Genomic DNA, 14117 nt, shown 5'->3' on the forward strand with positions numbered 1-14117 from the left:
CTACACTGATTAGCCATATGTCCAAATTTTCCACATGCATGACATTTTACATTATGCATTTGGAACATTAACCGAGAGTAGAATTATAGTTCCGATTTGCTCTATTTCTACATTGCCTAGCCATATGACCAAATTTATTACAAACAAAGCATCTACCATTGAATTTGTAAGAATTGAGCTGCCTTACCAGTGTCTTCCGGTTCTGGTTGTTCTGATCATTTCACATACCGGATATCTGATCTTCATTTGCAGTACCGAAGCTTTGACCTTGTTCAAATCCAAGTCCTCTAGAGTCTCCATTCCGCCTTTGGCTTTCAAACAGTTCATTAAGTTGTATTGAACTAACCTTGAATTTGTCCTTGTACTCATTTACAATATTTAGATCATCTCTTAGGATTATTATCTATCTTTCAGGTTCTTGTTCATTGTATTGGAATCGCACTAATTATGTTCTCAACACATCATTTTCATGAGCCAACCAGATGATTTCTTCATATCTGTCTTTCAAAGATCTCCCAAGGTTTTCTTCATTCATCTTCCGATCTTCAATCTCCTTCGACATCTTCATAGTTAGGGCTTGTATTTCATTTTTCATGACACCATTCTCTTGGCTTAGCTTCTGACATTTTTCTCTAAGGGCATCTTTCTCTTCATTGTCCTAATTTTGCAAAAGTTCCTTCCTTCTAGCTTGAACATATGACAGCCTCTCCTATAGGATAAGAATGAATTTTTTTGCAGAATTCAATTCATCTTGTAACTTCAAGTTCTTCATTCTTTCAGCATCATAGTCCTCAAGTGCTGCCTCAAGTTGTTTTTCCATACTCATTTTCGTGGATTCTAGATTTAGGATCTTCCTCAAGTTGTTAAACTTATTCCAAGGTACCAGCCTTTGATACCAATCGTTAGAATCCAAGAACATTGAGAGGGGGGGTGAACTAGTGTTCTATCGATATGTAATATTTTAACCTTATTAAAACATGCATTCACCAACAAGTAAACCAATACACATATAATTGAAAGAAGTATTGAAATCAATGAACTAATCACACAAATGAACACCATAACACAAAGTGACCCACAATATCAGTTCACTGGCCATATGAAGAGATATTACATAATATGGGACCTGCACATGCAAGACGACATACCGCCTAGAGCACACTGCTCAACACAATGTAGTCTCACTGACTACAGTCAATTTCTGATACAAATAAGCAAAATTGAACTCATATAATGCATCTGCTATGCCAGATCGAGTTCGATTAAAGTTCTGACTATTTCGGTTCTAAAACCCTAAACCCTTACCAGAATAACCTTCGCTCTGTGAGCATCTCCAAAATCTTCTACTGATCATTACATAATAATGCTTTCACATATGTTTGATCCTACATACATAATCTTCACATTACTAATCTAATCTAACATCATATCCTATCAAGATGATCTAATCACTGACCTATATACCCTTATAGTCCTTCATAATTCATGTCAGCTTACATAGATAATACAAAAATGATTATTCATGTCAGCTCATTGTATATACATAAATAACAAAGTGAATTTCCGATTGTCAAATCTCCCAATGATGTCAGCCTCCTATACTAGTACCCTGTTTGTCGATTATTATCCTTGCCAGATCTCCAAATCATGTCAGGCTTTAATGCTGGTACATATTAGTTATATTAGCTTGAAATACATGTTCTTAGCCTCCAAATAATGTCGGCTCTGGGAGCCAGTTACCCATAGAATCCTTCCTACCAGTGAAGATACCTGTCGGTGTCAGTGAAGTGTCTACCGATGAAGTGAAGAATGAAGTTGAAATATGTTGCCATCAATGACAACATATGAAACCAATCAAATGAGTGTCAATTGCCAATAGATGCTAGATGTGATGAAGGAATTTTTCTTGGTTATTCTACTAAGAGTAAATGTGTATCAACCTAGACCTTGTGGATATGATTCAAATGATCAGGATGTCAAATTAGATAAAGGAAAGCAAGTGCAGACCCAAAATCAAATTCAGAATGTTCCAGAAAAGTGTGAGAATGAGGGTGTAGATGCTAATACAAAAGAGAGAGTTCATGAGTATGAAAACAGAGATAATCCTAAGACTCCCAGGTATGTAAAGTTAAATCATTCAGAGAATCAGATAATTGGTGATAAGAATAGAGTTGTAATGACTAGGAGAAGAATTGTTGAAGAATATTGTTTGATCTCTAAGATTGAACCTAAGGATGTTGATGAAGCTTGTAAAGATGAAAATTGGGTCAGAGAAATGGAAGAAGAGTTGAATCGGATTGAAAAGAACAATACATGGATTTTAGTTCCCAGACCTAAGAATGAAAATGTAATTGGAACTAAGTGGGTATTCCTAGATATAAATTGAATGAACAAGGTGAGGTTGTTAGGAATTGTAGACACCTAAAATTGTCATGTCTAATTAAATAAATATTTTATTTATTTAATTATCTAAGCTTAATTCTTCTATTAATTAAATAAATCTTTATTTATTTAATTAATTCATTTATCCTCTTCTAGCCTTATTTCTCATTTAAATAAATACTTTATTTATTTAAATTATCCTTTTCCTAAATTAAATAAATATTTTATTTATTTAATTATCCCACTTCTTCTATTAATTAAATAAATCTTTATTTATTTAATTAATTCATTAACCTTTTCTACCCATGACACATGTCATTCATCTCTTAATTCCTACACTACCTACCCCTTTCATTATTTTATTATTTCTTTTACCTACCCTCTAATCATAGCCGACCTCCTTTTACACCTCTCAATCTTATCCCTCCATTTCATATAGTGTCTTCTATATAAGGAGATGCTTCCTTCATTATCAAACCTTAATGAAAGATCTTAAGGACTGGACTACACTACGATCCTACTTGCAACCACATTCCGTTCTTTGTTGAGCTCTTGTACACATAAAATCTGAGAGCAAATATATCAAGCAAGATCAATGGAGATAGGACATGTGATGGTATAATCTTTGTGATTTCATTTGATTTGCATTGTCTTAGGTAATCTTCATATGTTATGGTTGATCTTTGTTGTTGTTAGGCTAGGGTTTTGTGGTTGAATTCATTTAGCCTTTCAATATCGTTATTATTGTTATCCATTTTCACCATATACATTTTGGCACGCCCGGTGGGACTCTTGTCCCTTTTGCATTTAACATCCTTGTTGCGGATTTTGTATTTTGAAGTTGCAGATCTGACGTTTTCAGCAACATTTTGATGTTTTCGCGTCTGCGCACTTTCGGATCACGTTTTTTATTTTCTGGTGCATCTGCGACCTCTGGAATCACGTCTGTGTTATTGGCAATATTTTATTTTGCAGGTTCCAGGAAAGCGCGTCTGTGTTATAAAGTCACGTCTGCGCTGTTTTTAGCCGCGTCTATGTCCGGAAGATGTGTCTGAGTTATGTAGTCGCGTCTGTGCCTCACAGAATTGCGTCTGTGTCACCCAGTCGCGTCTGTGTTGAGGGTAATCACATGTGTGTTCACTAGTTTCAAATTTTGGGTTTTTATTGATTCAGTTTTTCGGATTTTGCATTTAGGGTTTCAGATCTGGTTTATTTTGAGCTAACATTTTCAGATCTAGCTAACAAAATTGGTGCAGCTTGTCTTGAAGGCTAAATCGTTTGGTTGAAGGCCCCTATTTTCACAAAGTCTTTTGGGTTTAAAATTTACCTAACTTGTGTGCTTGCAGGAAGGGGTGATTATTTGAAACAATCCAAACTACTAATGAATCTTTGTTGCAGGACCTTGGCAAGGGTTTTTGGATTTTTGTTGTCTGCCTTGTTTTCATAGACTAGCAAACACTTCAATTGGTGCACTAAAATTGAATCATTGTCTTTTGTGTCTTGAGCAATAGGCTCTTTTTGTTTAATCTTTAGAGGGCGTGTCTTCCCGTGTGGTCATTAGGACTACTAGTGAGAAGAGAACGACCCAAGTGGTAGCGAGGAAAACCCACCTCTTCCAAACCACTATAAACAAATGTATTCATGGTGAAAACTATGAATAATGTGTGCTGATTAGTTCATACCGACACTATGTCTCCCCATAAACCCATTTGATCAAATTTATTTGATCAGTTGTAGGGCGTAACCCCTACCAGCTGGGAGCCTTCTGTATTTATAGAGTTGAAAGTGCCGCATGTATGGCCACACGAGCAGATGCCCTTACTAGCACCTTTTTATTTTAGAAGCCCAAATCCTTCTAGTTGTCGGGGCAGGAGGTCGGACCTCTGGTAGCAGCCCACACACATACGGTTCTTAGTAGAGATACAAAGTTCGCCACGGGGAGTTTTCGTGGGGACTGATGCTTGGCTGACCCGAGAAGTGAGTGCCGAGGGTGGAGCCAGTGAGGTCAAGCATCTAAGTATCCACTTTGAATAGCGAGCCTTGGGGGTAAAACCCCATGTGGGATCAACAACTATTGTCTTGGCCAGCCATAAGAATTGTGCTTGACTTATGTTAAACATTCAAAACATTCAAGACCAAACAGCAAAACATTGTGTCTTTTGTGTCTTCAAGTGTATGCAAAACATTTTTACATCAAACAACACACTTTTCTTAGAGTCATTTTGAATCTAGACACTTGCAAACATTGGGTCTTCATCAAAACTGTGTCCTCTTGTCACAAAAAAATAGTCAAACAGTCAGATTTGGTCACAACAAAATGACTTCACAGATTGGAAAAAATTGCACAAATTTTATAGAAACGCGTCTGTGTCGGACATAATAGCGTCTATGTTGTATAACCGCGTCTGTGAAGGGCAGAATCGTGTCTGTGATCCAACAATCAACATTACACTTTGTAAAAAAATCTCAGAAATGTGTATGTGTTAAACAAAGCCATGTCTATGTCGGGAAACCGCGTCTATGAAGTATACAGGCGCGTTTGTGTTCAGAATTGAAAAACTGTTACAGTCCAGCAAACAAACACAGTCAATTTCAGAATTCTTGAGCTTCCTAGGTTGTTTCTCCAGGTTTTCATCTAGCATTCAACCTATCTTTGGGTCTCACAAAATCCATCATTGCTTCACATCTCACTTTACATTCACACATGTCCAAACTTGGGTCAAAAGGTCACTTGCTTGTCCTCACTATACTTTGTCAACACACTACATACAACAACACTTTGCTAAGTGGTCCCTCATCAAGGTTTCTTACCTTTGGGTCTCATTTGGTTTTACTTAGAGTCAAGGTCAACTTACCTCATCAAGAGAAACTATCCTCTCTTTGGAAGTCACACCTACTCTACTACATACATACTTGGTCTTACACTTTGGACATTGCAAGTACACTTCAGATTCATTCACATTCCATCCAACTCTTGGTCTTCCATACTCTTTCCATTTTCATCTAGCCTCACACATCGTGGTCAATACCTAGTTCATGGTTGAAACCCGTCTTCAAAAATCTAGGAGAGAAACTAAAGAGGCTCAAGAGTCCGCAAACATGAGTTCTTATGAGTATGACAATGATATCTTTTTCAATTCTGATCATACTACATTACCTGACATGGATGCCTATAGAAACATTCCAAATGTTGAGAACATGGACACTATAAACAACAATGCTACACATAATGACAATATGGACAACTTTTCAGTACATTCTGTCATGCCTAAAATTTAGGGCAAAAACGGAACAAATTTTTTTTTTAAAACATACTAATTTAATTAACAAGTTCGCTCACACGACAAGCGTTATTGAAATTTCCATTATTAAATTCGAGCTAGTTCTGAGATGGACCAAGCTTCGATAGATTGTTAAATATTATTTGCGGAAAATTAACTGGTTTAAAATTTATCTTCTCAAGATACCTAGCCATAAGGCTTATTAAATCAATCATGCTAAAGGAATAGGAGAGGAAAAATTAATTTAATCTCCAATAAGACATATAGTCTAAACATCCAATTTAAATTTTAAATACTCTAATTAAATTACACGGGACATTATTAAATACATTATAAAAGCTAGGCATCCTCCGATAATCTATTTATTTCGCTTTACTTGCTTCATATTATAACCAGAATTATAATAATATATATATATATATATATATATATATTTATATATTTACAACTAAATACTTAATCCAATATTATGACCAGAATTTATATATATACATATAAATATATATACATATAAATATATATATATATATATATATATATATATATATTTTAAATATTTTAATTCTAATTCAAAAACATAATATCCTCTAAATATTAATCCATATTTCCCCAACCCTAATTAGGGTTCTATTTTCTCACATATATATTATCAAAACTAATTAACATATTATTTTTAAAATCCATCTGCCCTAGCCCCACCCGGGCTAGGGTTTAACCTTTTTTTTTTTTAACAAAGAAATTTTCATGCTGGGCCGAAGACCCCAAGGGCGGCCATGTTTTTTTTGTTTATTGCAGGTTTCGGATGTTGGAGGCGGGGAGAGCCGTGGTGCCACTGTGTGGGCGCACACTGGGCGCCGCGGCACCACTGTGTGTCCACACAGTGGGCGCCGCTAGCGGCTCCCCACTATGTGGCCACACAGTGGCGGTCGCGGCCGTCCACTGTGTGTCCACACAGTGGGAGCCGAAGCGGCTCCACTATATGTGCACACAGTGGGCGCCGCGCGGCCCTCACTGTGCATACACACAGTGGGGTCCGCATGGACCCAAAAACATTTCCCCATTTTTTTTTTTTAATTTATTTTTAAATATATAATATATATAAATATATATATATATATATATCCATAGTTAAAAAGGGTGAAAATATTTCAATAAATTTTTATTTTTTTTTTTTAAAAGGAGATTTACATGCAAAGATTTAAAACTAATATAATAAAGGGAAAAAGCATTAAGTTTATATATATATATATATATATATATATATATATATATATATATATATATATATATATATATATATATATATATATATATATATAAAGCTTTTAAATCAATGCTAACTAAAATACAATATACTTTTCTGGAATAAAAGAATTTCATTGATTTTTTTTTTCTCTAATACAATATTTACATAAAACATCTTTTTTCTTTAAACTACTTAAGATCTTTCAGCATAAATAAACTTCTATTTTGCCACAAGTAAAATATAAATAAAATTTGAATGAAACAATTCTTTTTTTTTTTCTTTTCCATAATTCAAAGAAGCTTTTGCATGCAACACAAATTAACTTTTCTTTTTCTAAAAACCAGAAGTAGAAATAAACAAGCTTTTCTTTTTTCTAAAACAACTCTAAGATATTCTACCAATTTACAGGATGTTTCTTGAATAGTCACAACAATAAAACTTCAAGTCTGTTTTCAATAATTACAACTTGCTTCTCTTTTCTTTGAATGAGGCATACTTTTATAACAATTTTAAACAATTATCTGTAACTGGATTTAAGTATCTTCAAATAATAATCTTCTGTATCTTTCTCATGGATCCTATTCTCTTTCTCCTGACTTTCCTGCATAATAGATAAACACAATATGACCACGGAGTGCTCACCTCCCAGCCTAGGCTAACTGGTAGCCACCCCCGAGCTCGGAGAACCAATTCCTAGACGGGTAACAAACAGGCAAACACATAGAAAGCAATGCATACAGATATTCCAGACACATTCCCAACTTGGCTTTCACAACACCACACTTTGGTGATGAACATTTTCAATGGGTGGTAGTGGACCAAATCCCTGAGGAGAACTGCAAGTATGAAATAAACAAGAAGCCACCTCATGGCACAATAATTATATCAAGAATCTCAACCCCTTATTCCTTATGCCCCCCAAAGGCATTCTAGCCTTATATCCCTCCTTATGACCCCCATTGCACAAACAGGCCATGCAGCAAGGGTCACAACAAAGATCCCTTGTGATCGCTCTCAAAGAGAGTCTCTCACTCGAGGGTTGTCACTGCTACCACCCTCAAGATCCTCTTCTCTCCCAAGAGTAAGAGATCTTGAGAAAACTCCCAAATCACAACAATTCATAAAGCAAAATACCAAAAGATTTTCTAACACAAACTTTCAAGTACACAGATTTCTTACACCAACAAACTTCCAGACATAAACAAGAAGAAGACATTAAAAAGAATAACTGAAACCAACCTTAATCTGCCCAAAGGTATTATGATATTTGATGGAGAGCTGCCCAATCCACAAATCTTTTTCCTTCTACCCTTAATCAATTTTTCTATTCCATAACATTATTTTCTCTTCAAATTTTCTTCTGTCTCCAAAAATGGAGAGTGGGTGATTACCCTCCAATTCCCAAAAAATCTTGCTTAAGAAGCTCACTTTCTGAGTTCTCACAAGTTTCCAAAACTAAAAGGGAAAGAAAGCAAAAATGCAAAAAGACTCCCATTCCAAAAGGAAAAATCCTGATTAGATTTAACTTCTAATTTTTAATTTTCGCTCAACTCAGAAAAGCCAATTTTTAAAGCGTTAAAAAGATCATTATAAAGTAGAAACTTGCCTAAAATTACCCCTAACCCCTAGGTATACCTTATGGGCTTTAGGAAACCCTATTAAACTACCCCTAGGTGTTCATTTAACCTATTTTAAACCCCTCTGAAGTTTATTTTCGGGTCAAACATAAGTTGACCGCTCCAAATATTATATTCCCAAAGTATTTATGACAACACATTATTTTATTTAAGAAGAACTATAATTAAACACTTTCCCACCAAGAGACACAAATAAAACATTTAAATTTAAACCCACACATGTGTCAAGTGACACAAATAAAACACTTTTACAAAAATAAAACATGGAATTGTCTCTTGTGGTTTTTACACAATAAATTTAAATAACACTTAACACTCATGCAGCATATACTGTTACGAATAAAATACAACACAAACGGGGTGTTGTCTCTCCAAATAGACAACTCCTGGCTTACGAACATACATAAGTCTAGGTTTGATTCTCCGTAATTTTCCATGGTCACATGGTAAATTTTCCCTGCGTATCTCAATTTACACATTAGTACTTCCAAATATCCATATATAATATAATTCAATAACATAACAATGCACATCATAACTTGCATACAATTTTCATCTGCACAGATCAAATACAACTTTTACCAAGCAATTTCACATAAGCAATTTCATCCCAATTCACATAAACTAACCATACATCATAGTTCTATATTCAAAGTAAAGTCCTGCAAATTCAATAACGACATCTATCATTGCAATATCATTCTATCTAACAATCAAGAAGTGTTCTATCTCATAAAGCATATAAGTAAATCACCAAATCATAGCAATGTTATCCAAATCCTGAAATCATATAAGTTCTAAGTCTCAAAATGCATCAAAATAAAGTATCCATAATAGTCTAAATATAAAATCCACTGAATGTCAGACTGAGTCGAGGTGAGGCCTCACACATTCAGCAGATGTGGAAGAATCCATTATGAATCCCCATTTCAATCGATTGGTTGAGGAAATAATGAGAAGGGATAGACAATACTTTTTACAAATGATGGCACAAAGTGGAGCCAAGATACCTCATGATTTTGATATGTCTCAAATAATGGCAAATCGACCTTTGCAACAACCTCACTCCAACATGGATCAAAGGAGACCTAATAGTGGAGGAAATAGAGGACCACATATGGTACCTGAATCACCATCAGCTTTGCTTCAAAAACCAGAGGTCCCACATACACATGGTCAAACATATGATACTCACCTTCACAGACCATTATGGAGGTATTATGGAGAAAAATATGCTCAATCACATATCAATGCTAAGGATCAACCACCAAAGCAATGGGATATTCAAAGGCATGCTCAAAATTTGGACACAAGGAAACCCCGTGTCAAATTTAGGGGCAACACAATAGAACATGACATGCCTGTAGAGTATGGTATACATGGACAAAATAGATATGGTGTTCCTCAACATGAATCTATACCAAGTGGTCCATATACACAGCATCATTACAGACCTCCTCAATATGAACATGTATATGATCAATATCATCCATATATGCAACATGCTCCTCCTCCAATTGGTGCCTCAAGCATGGGGTATGGTCCAAGAAGTTGATCTCCACCTAAGAGCAATTTGGAGCAACAAATCAGGGACTTACAAAAGAAAATGGAGGACATAAATACACCGAAGCCAACATACACAATGAGAAACATATGTCCTTATCCATTTGACAAAAGCATTCCAATGCCTCCATTTCCTACACACTTTGTGACGCCTAAGTTTGATAAGTATAGAGGAAAAGGGGATCCTAAGGCACACATAAGATAGTTTTTCACAGCTTGCATTGAGGTAGCTTCAAAAGAGACATATTTGATGAGATTATTCCCACAAAGCTTAGGTGATCAAGCTATGGAATGGTTCTCCCAACTTCCACCTGGAATTAAGTCATGGGGTGATCTAGCAGAGGCATTTATCCGACATTTCTCCTACAACATAGAGACAGACATATCAGTTACTACTTTGTGCAACACCAAGCAAAAAGAGGGAGAATCTTTTGCATCATTTTTACAAAGATGGAGAAATCTAGCCAGCAAATGCTCTTGTGAAATTCCACAAAAACAAATGGTAGAAATGTTCACCCAGAATGTTAACAAAGACATTGGCTATGATCTAAGAAAAGCTTGTTTGTCCACCTTCAAGGACGTTATTGAAAAAGGCTTAGCGACAGAAAAGGTCCTAATTGAACAAGGAGTCATTAAGATATTCAAGGAAAACAAAGATGACTTTAAAGGAAAAGACAAGCCAAGATTTTGGAATAAAAACAAGAACACAGTCAATGATGGTGTTGTTGATGCCAACACAGTGCGACCCAAAGTCATCTTTTCGGGATAAAGTTCTACAAACAATCAAGTGAATACTCAAACAACTTCCAGATCACGAAGGAAGTACACCCCATTGGGAGAACCACTTGAGTCAGTTTTCAAAAAACTAGTGGCAAACAAGGTAATCACTATTCCAGATTTTCCTCCATATGAACCAAAGGTTAAACCAAATTGGTGGAATGATGATGAGTATTGTGAATTTCATAAGAGCAAAGGTCATAAAATAGGAAATTGTCATCGACTAAAGAACATCATACAAGATCTTATTGATAGAGGTGACATTGAGATTGAAGGACACTCATCCAATCAAGAACATGAAATGTTTAAGGAACCATTCCCAAAGCATGACAAGGGAAAAGCTAAAGCTACAGATGACCAAACCAGCTATACCAGAGCATCTTATAACTATGATTCAACCATCAATCACATCTCGATGGACAATTATGTCTCTACCATTATCATCAAGGACAAAGCGTCTGAGAATTCTACTCAGAGACCCAGGATTGTCCTAAAAGGTGTTGGATCTTCTTCTGAACCTACCTCTAAATGTCATGTTACAACTCGCCGAGGTAAAATCACTTTGCAAGGTGCTCCAACTAAAAACACCGCTTCTTCATCAACCAAACCTGAGTATGACCTTGTAGAACAACTAGGGAAGACACCCGCGCTCATCTCCATCTTTGAGCTATTACGCATATCTCCTTCTCATAAAGCCATTCTTGACAAAATCTTGAGAGATACTGTTGTTCCTACTGATTTGAACGTGGACCAATTTCAAGCCATGGTGGGATACCTTTCCGTTCCACATTCACTTACTTTCACAGAAGCTGATGACGCCTCCGTAAGTCAGCCACATAATGCACCATTACACATTGAAGCCTTCATACACAAACATCGAATAAAAAGAGTCATGATAGATGGAGGAGCAGGTCTAAATATTTGCACATTAAGCACTATTACACAATTGGGATATTCTAATAAAGCTGTGAATTCTACAAACAAAATCACCATTAAAGCATATGATGACGAAGAGCATTCATCCAAGGGCATGGTCACCTTGCCTCTCAGAGTTGAGCCAGTTACAAAGGATGTGGTTTGTCAAGTCCTGGATTTAAATCTCACTTATAACATATTGCTAGGACGCCCTTGGATTCATGAAATGAGGGCAGTCCCATCCACATATCACCAATGCATAAGTTTCCTCATAATGGCGTGGAAGTAACAGTTAACGGTGATCCTAATCCATTCATATACTGCAATAACCTGAAATCAAAGACTGAGACCATCATTCCCAGTAATCGTGAGGCTATTCCTTTGTCGGCATAGATTGATCCTGAGTCATTAAAACCTTCGACATCAAAACAAGGTGAGCTTAAAGGCAAGTTTCAAAACAAAGGCATGGGGGAATATACTTTAAATCAGGCCATGTACTTACGACAAGTCATGAGTTCCCCAAAAGAATATGGAAGACCACATCCTAACAAACAAATCTCCATCATGATGCTCAAATGGGACCCTACTACCTTTCAAAGATGGGGTGAACTAGAAGAGGAAGGTTTATACCAAATGCTTTTCAGAGACAATGAAGAGGAAACACAAGACCACATCAATCTACCATGTGAGAAATATGGCAAAGGCTTCAAAATTCTACAAAAATTAGGGTATGATGGAAAAAGCCTTATGGGGTTACGAAAGGAAGGCATCATTGAACCTTTACAACCTAAATTGACTTTCAAGAAGGAACGCTCGAAAGGACTTGGTTTCTTAACTTCCAAGGTCCACACCCAAAGGACAGAAGAAGCCTTACAAATCAAAACCGCCATAATGCAACAAGAGGATCGCTTTTCTATAGATTCTAATGAATGGGAATGGGGTTCAGACAAGTCTTCCAGTGACTACAAGCTCAACAAGATATTCAAAGAGCCAGATGAACCCACAGAAGAAGAGGAATTTTATAACAAGTTCAGAGTTGGTCAAGAAACAACCCATAAGGATTCCACACAGTCCTTGTCTCAAGGTTGTAGGTTGAAATCACATAGGATGAGAACACCTGTCCCAGAGTACGCTACTAGTAATGATAATTTGGATTCGCTCATGATCGAGACTGATGAGGATAGTATCATCGATGACCTCGATAATTACCTTGACATACCTAAATATAACTACATCTTCACTCTTAGCTCCGCTAACTTTGAAGACATTGACGACCTTCCCCTTGTTCACCACCAACTCATTGACTGGGATCATGAAGGACCTGCACAGTTTGACACATTCCAAAATGACAAAGCTTTTATTGACTACCTGGGGATATGGGATAATCTTCCCCCTGGGGACCATAAAGCGGGATACGCTATAGAACTCAATAGCGTGGCATATTTTGGTGAGGGTGTCGGACCTTCCAGTTGCAAAAATGTAAAAATAAGAACAAATCAAAGGTCTTATGGCGAAAACCACACTGTGGCGTTGTCTGACCCCAAAAAAGTAAAAAGAAAGGACGTATCTGAGGGTGAAAACCTCTCCGAGGCACCCAAAGATGGAAGGCTCGACATTCTCCCATCATCATATGAGGAAAAGTCATCCATGTTGGTTGAGGAGACTATCAAAACAAATATTGGTACAGAAGAGGTTCCACACAACATATTCCTAGCTCAATCATTGACAGAGTCCGAAAGGTCAAAATTCATAAATTTCTTCAAAGAGAGACAAATCAACTTCACCTGGTCATACGTTGATATGCCTGGATTGGATCCAGATTTGGTAATGCATCATTTGACAGTCAAACCGAGGGCAAAACCAGTAAAACAGAAATTAAGAAAAATGCATCCCCAAGTGGCATTATTAGTCAAAGTAGAACTTGAGAAGTTATTGGATGTCGGATTCATACGCCCAATCGATTATCCCGAATGGATCTCCAACTTAGTGGTTGTCAGTAAACCAGATCGTAGCATCAGAATATGTACAGATTTCAGAGACATCAACAAAGCTTGTCCAAAGGATGACTTCCTATTACCAAATATTGACTTGATTGTTGATCTCACAGCAGGTCGTGAAATGTTATCATTGATGGATGGATTCTCTGGTTATAATCAAATAAGGATTGCGCCCGAGGATCAACACAAAACATCATTTACTTGTCCATGGGGAACTTTCTGCTGGAATGTCATGCCTTTCGGGCTAAAGAATGCAGGTGCTACATATCAAAGAGCCATGACTACTATCTTTCATGATCTCATGCACATAACCGTGGAA

The sequence above is a fragment of the Cryptomeria japonica genome, chromosome 4 (assembly GCF_030272615.1).
Source record: "Cryptomeria japonica chromosome 4, Sugi_1.0, whole genome shotgun sequence".
Lineage (NCBI taxonomy): Eukaryota > Viridiplantae > Streptophyta > Pinopsida > Cupressales > Cupressaceae > Cryptomeria > Cryptomeria japonica.